Raw genomic sequence first — 5,962 nt, forward strand, 5'->3', positions numbered from 1 at the left:
ACAGGCTGGGACTCAGGCGTGGCCAGAGGGGTCAGGAGGGACGGGGGAGCCAGCTTGTTGGCAGCGGCAGCGTGGTCTGGAGGAGACTGGCGTCGGGGCGCAGCCCCGTCCGCGAGGCCATGGGGGGCAGGCCGGTGCTCCCCGCGGCTGGAGGGGAGTCTCTCGCAGCCCCCCACGTTGGGGAACAAGCACCGGCGGGGAAGGAGCCCCTCTGGGCGCCGTCGCCGCTGCCCAGACTAGCCCTGCCGAGGTGCGCGGGGAGCCGGGCGCGATCGCCTCTCGGGCAGTGGTGTCTGAGACCAGTGGACGCCGTCCGGAGCTGCAGTGACCCTCTGGGAAATAAGGCCCAGTGAGAGGAGCCTGGGTGTGCCTGTGCTGCCCGCAGGCCCGGCCCGGCCAGCCGAGCCCTGCTGGACTGGCCTGCGGTGACCGGCCCTATCGTTTTCTGCTGGCAGAGGACGGACCGTCCCCCCGTCCCCAAGATGACGGCGTGTGGAACCTCGTGTCCTCTTCTCCCCCTAAATGTGCAATGTAGTGTTTGAATTACTTAAAATTTCTTTAATATGTAGGTCACTAACCACGCAAAGAAGCAAGAACCCCTAGCCCCACAATCCAGAAGTCAGCGCTGCCCGTGTGATAAACAAAGGCCAGCCCCAAGCCAGATACAAAGCTAAGGTGGAAGGCGGGGGGTGGAGCCCCAGAGATCCCGAGCCCCCAGCCAGGAACCGGCAAGGCGATGCGTCTGTAGCTGAAGTAAGTTAAGGAGGCTTGTTCTGACCTCTAAAGAATGATAAAGGGTCACTAGCTCACAAGTTAACAGCTGGAAACTATGCAATAATAAAATTACTTGAAGACGCGAAGGGAAGGGAAGGGAAGGAGCAAAAAACACGGGCGAGGAGAAAGCCTCAGACACGAACACATCTCGCACCCGCAGCGGCGACCACTGATCCAGCCAGCCCGCCGTGAGGCTGGGACAGGCAGCGGTGGCCTTGTCCATGTGAATATGAGAACTCAGAAAGGGTCAGTAAAGGGTTCAAAAAGTGTCCGTCAGACGAATATTAACCCCAACCCAGGAAATAGAAAACCAAGTATGGCTGTGACCCTGACGCCAGAGGCCCTTAGTGTCCGAAAGTTTTGCTGGAAATAGTTTCGTCTCAGGCTGCCTCGCTCGGGGCTGTGAGCAAAGGTCCGCAAATGCAGACGCGAGAACTCACTGGGGAGGAGACTGCGGCGTCCTCAGGCCCAGCCGCGTGCAGGGAGGCGAGCCGGGGCAGGCGTGGGGTGCCGGGGCGGGCGTGGGGTGCCGGAGCGAGCAACAGTCGCATCACAGCCCCGGCGTCAGCAGAGGGCGCTGCTCTCCATGGGGTGCGGGCCGCGGGCCTTTCCAGGGCGCAGCCAGGCCGGCCCGCCTCCCGTTCTGCCCGGCCTGGGCTGGCAGCAGTTCGGGGGCCCCCGGGGACCCCCGTGGGTGCCGGCCCAAGTGCCCCCGCGGTCCCAGCGGCCCTGCGCCCTCATGTCCTTTCTCCGCCTGGGCTCAGGTTTCCGACCCCTGCCGGCGACGGGGCCTGGGCACTCGCCCGCTGTGTGCTTCCCTCTGGCCTCGCATCGAGACATCTGGACAGCAGCGCTGACCTGACCCTGAACCTCAGCTCAGTTTCGGGGGCCCCAGACCAGCTTTCCTGGGGCTCGGTGCTGGCAGCTCTGGGAGGCGGTAGGCGGGGAACGAGGATCTTTTTGGAAACCAAATCTGCGGGCTCAGCGACAGGCTTGAGGAGCAAAGGTGGGTGCTGCTCACCCCTTTGGGAGATGCACCAGCTGTGACCCCACATGCGCACGAGGAAGAAGAGCAGGGTGCTGTTCTGGAGACCCCGGCGGAGGTGCTGAGGTGAGGGCCAGGTGTGTCCGGCAGCCCCCACGTCCCAGGGGAAGCAGCACAGGCCCGCAGTGGGCCCAGGTATGTTTTCAGTGCCCGGTTGGCGTGAGATGGGCTCACGTGGCCAGTGGGGGAGACGCCTCCTTGCAGGCCACACGCCCCCTTGGTCCTGCTGAACAAACCGAGGACCCTTGGTTTTGAGGCAATGTGGAGTTTAATCACTGGAGTAGAAGCAGCGTCACGAAATACAGTAGCAAGCAGGTCCTGGGGGACAGAGGCACACTGTACCCGGAGTCTGGCTCGTGCTGGTAGGGCTTCCCCAGCTTCGTGGTCTCCTCGTTAATCCACACCAGATACTTGGCCACCTGCGTGTACACGCCAGGCCGTCTCTCCCAGGCGCAGCCTATGCCCCAGCTCACGATGCCCAGCTGGTACCATAGCTTTTTGTTGTTTACTTTCTGGCAAACCAGAGGCCCCCCACTGTCACCCTAGGGGAAAGAAGTTGTTTGGGAGTGGAAGGGACCGTAGCAAGTCTCTCCTCCAGCCCTGGAGGAAGATGCGCCCCGCAGCACAAACGCTCTGTGCAGGCCTTGGAGATGGACCTCCTCGGTCTGGACTGGCGCTCAGCGCCTGCCCACAGTCGGCAGCAAGGCAGCAACTTGGTCAAAAGCAGTGGCCACAAGTGGCAGTTTGGTCAAAAGTAAACATCCATTGTTGCCGTCATCACCGCCACCGTCATAACCATCATCGTCAACGTCGTTTTCACCATCACCACCACCAACGCTCATCACCATCACCTCCACCACCGTCACAGTCATCACCAGCACCACCAGCGCCAGTTACCTCCTCCATCATTATCCAGGCACCTGTTCTTGCAGATGTGCTGAGGAGTAAGCGCCGTAGTCATCTTGCCTCTGAGCACTTTCAACTCCCCATCCCACCTTTACATTTCAAATCCCTCTTTAGCCATCTGCCTTGCTCATCTCTCTTGTTTACAAAAGCAGAAAGCAGACACAGCCTGCGTCCTGCCTCAGGAGAGGTTGCCGGTTGAGTATAGAAGGTGTAGAACTGGTGACGTGCGTGTGCAAAAGTTACAGAAGCTGTATCAAAATATGCCCTGGGACTCACAGCCATTAAATTTTAAACAATTTTTTACGTCATGGAAGAGACTGATGAGTGGCCCCAGGTAAGTGGACAGACAACACTCACTGCCAGGGAGAGCCTGCTCTCGGGCCCCAAACCTTTGGGCCATGTGGTTAATGTAACTCTACACACCCGTGCGTGAAGAGAGCGTCCTCGGGGGGAGTGGGGTGACGCTGCCTTTCCTGGGGGTGAGCTGCAGAGGAAGCAGGGCGGCGCCCTCCAGCGCGCACCCCTCTGCCCGCCGCCGGAGCGCCCTGGACTGTGGGCGCAGATGGAGTCAGCGGCCACCTCAGAGCACGAGGAGGCACCTGCTTCGCCAGGTCTGACGCGCCACAGCCTGTGTGTCTGCAGCAGCCATCACTTCTGTCTCCAGACGCAGGGTCAGGCCGCGCAGACTGCGTCTGTTCTGGAAATGTTCGAGACAGAGACGTCGAGAGAGCCCACCCCTGGGGGCCGCCCCCAAATCCAAGCCCAGCCAGCACAGCCCAAACGCGGGGTAGGAGCTCGGTGGTTTTTCGGCCAGATGGTGTCGCGTCATATTTCACTGACCTGCCTGCGTTCCGGACGTCGTTTGGGAACGTCCCCCCGCGTGTGCACGCCGGCGCCCCTGCACCCCCGCACCCCGCCTGCGGCCGCCGCCGCCACCTGCACGCGTTTCGGCTCCCGCTGAGGTCCAGCCGGGGGGGTCCGTGCACATAGGGAGCCTGGAGCCGGCTGACCTTGCCAGACTCCTGGTAGGGGCACACGGCCACCCCAAGGTGGGGCTGGCGTGGGCAAGCGCGGTACGAGCCAGTAGGCCTTGGCTCACACCCCAGGCTGAGCCCTTAACTGAAAGAATGTGCGAATGCCGCCGCTCTGGAAGGCTCCGTCTTGCGTCTTAAGCGGCCACCGCCCCTCTCCAGCCGACCCCCGTCACCGAGCCAGGCTGCACGGGGCCCTGGCTCCTGGCAAGCAGGGACACCCCTCATTTTTGTGGGTGCCCATCCAACTCGGGCATGGCCAGCCTGCCCGGCCACGTGGGGAACCCCCTTCCTCCCCGAGCCCCGGGTGAGGTGTCTAGCTGCCTAGCCAGCCCCTAGCGTAGATTCTGGGTCTGCAATCTGCTCCCCGGTGTGCCTCTGCCGGGCCTCAGCCTCCGGAGCCTCAGCCTCCCCCTCCCAGACGCGCCTGCCTCGAGGCCAGGCCCAGGGCGCTGTCCGCAGGGCCGGGTCCACACACTGACCGGCAGCGAGAGGAGCTGACGCCTGGCCGCGGTCTCACAGCGCGGCGCCCTCCTGCTCTGGGTCACCTCCAGAGCACGCCCTGGGCGCTGACGGCTGTGGCCACCGTTCCGTGGCAGGAAGCTCAGGTTCCCCTTCACAGCTGATGAGATCGGGACGGCGCTGGGGGCGGGCAGCGGCTCAGGCGCGCAGAGGAGCGAGTGGGGAGGCGGTGCCCCACCCACTGCCCTGCCCTGCCCCGCCGCGACACAGCATCGGTGCCGGCCTCAGGATGTCCCCAGACTCACAGCCACCCACAGCCTGGAGACTGCAGGCACGTTAGTTAAACTAAGGCGAAGCCCCACTAGATCGGGGTGAGCCCCAACCCACGAGGGGTCCCCCTGGGGAGGAAAGACACCAGAGGAGAGACATGGGGAGCGGGGGGCGCGTGGAGAAGACACGGGACGCTGGGTGCAGCACCAGGGAGCACCGGCACAGGCGGGGGCCCTCGCCACAGCCTGCAAGGGCGCCCCCGGTTTGGCGCTACCCCTCTGCGCGGGGCAGAACCCGCTGCAGCCGCCCCCGTCCGCCCGTGGGCACGGCTGGTGACGGCGGCCTGGGCAGCAGGCCCGGCGGGCAGGTGGGGCTCGGTTACCTGGCAGGCGTCCCCGCCCGCGTGGGAGCTCCCGGCGCACAGCATGTTCCTGGTGAGCACGGGCATCACGGGGGAGCACGTCTCCCACGCGACCAGCTGCACGCTGACCTTGCGCATCTGCTGGTCCCTGGGCTGCAGCGGGGCTGCCCGGAGGAGAAGCGGGGCGAGGCTTGAGGCCACCCACCGCCCGCGTCTCCTCACCTCAGTGGCAGAGGGGCCCCGGGCCGGAGGACCACCCAAACGCGGGCCGAATGAGAAAAGGGTGCAAGGGGTGTGGGGGAGACCCGCAGACCCACCCTGTCTGAGCCCCGAGATCGCCGGGCCCAGGTCTCTCCCGGGCCTGAGCCCGAGGGACCCTCCTGTAGGGGCCTAAGGTGGCGTCTGGCTGAAACCCATGGGGTGTGGAGAGAACCCCCGGGGATGCGGGGTGCCTGGCGCAGAGGTGGACTGGGGTGGCGCTGGGTCCCTGAAAGCTGGGGTGAGCCCAGCCCCGACACGCCCCTGGAGGCTGCGAGGCCCAGAGCACCCCGGGGACGTGCAGGCGCTGACGACACATCGGAGCCGGCCGAGCGGGGGCTCTCTCTGCCCCGTCGGGGGCCTGCGACTTCTGAGACGACGGCCCTGGGCGGGGGCAGCTGGGTGCCGGCCGGAAAGGCGGCGGGGCTGGGACGCATTTATTCTGCCCCGACGTGGGGCCGGGCCCGGCCGTGTCGGCAGACAAACGGCGCCACTGTGGGGCCGGCCGGGCTGCGGCAGGAGTGGCTACGGCTCACTCTGGGAAGATACACGGGGAGTCAGGTACCCCTTCTCCTGGGCCTGGGGGTGTGCTTTTCAGGTGTGAGCCATAGAGCTCTCCATCACAGGGCTGGGTGTGACGTCACCCACCGCAGGGGCTGAGTGTGACGTCACCAACCACAGAGCCTGGGTGTGACATCGTCCACCGCAGGGGCTGGGTGTGATGTCACCAACCACAGGGGCTGAGTGTGACATCGTCCACAGGGGCTGGGTGTGACGTCACCCACCGCAGGGGCTGGGTGTGACGTCACCCACCACAGGGGCTGGGTGTGACATCGTCCACCGCAGGGGCTGGGT

Source organism: Condylura cristata, unplaced genomic scaffold (assembly GCF_000260355.1).
Source record: "Condylura cristata isolate star-nosed mole 26May11 unplaced genomic scaffold, ConCri1.0 scaffold00014, whole genome shotgun sequence".
In the NCBI taxonomy this organism is placed as follows: domain Eukaryota; kingdom Metazoa; phylum Chordata; class Mammalia; order Eulipotyphla; family Talpidae; genus Condylura; species Condylura cristata.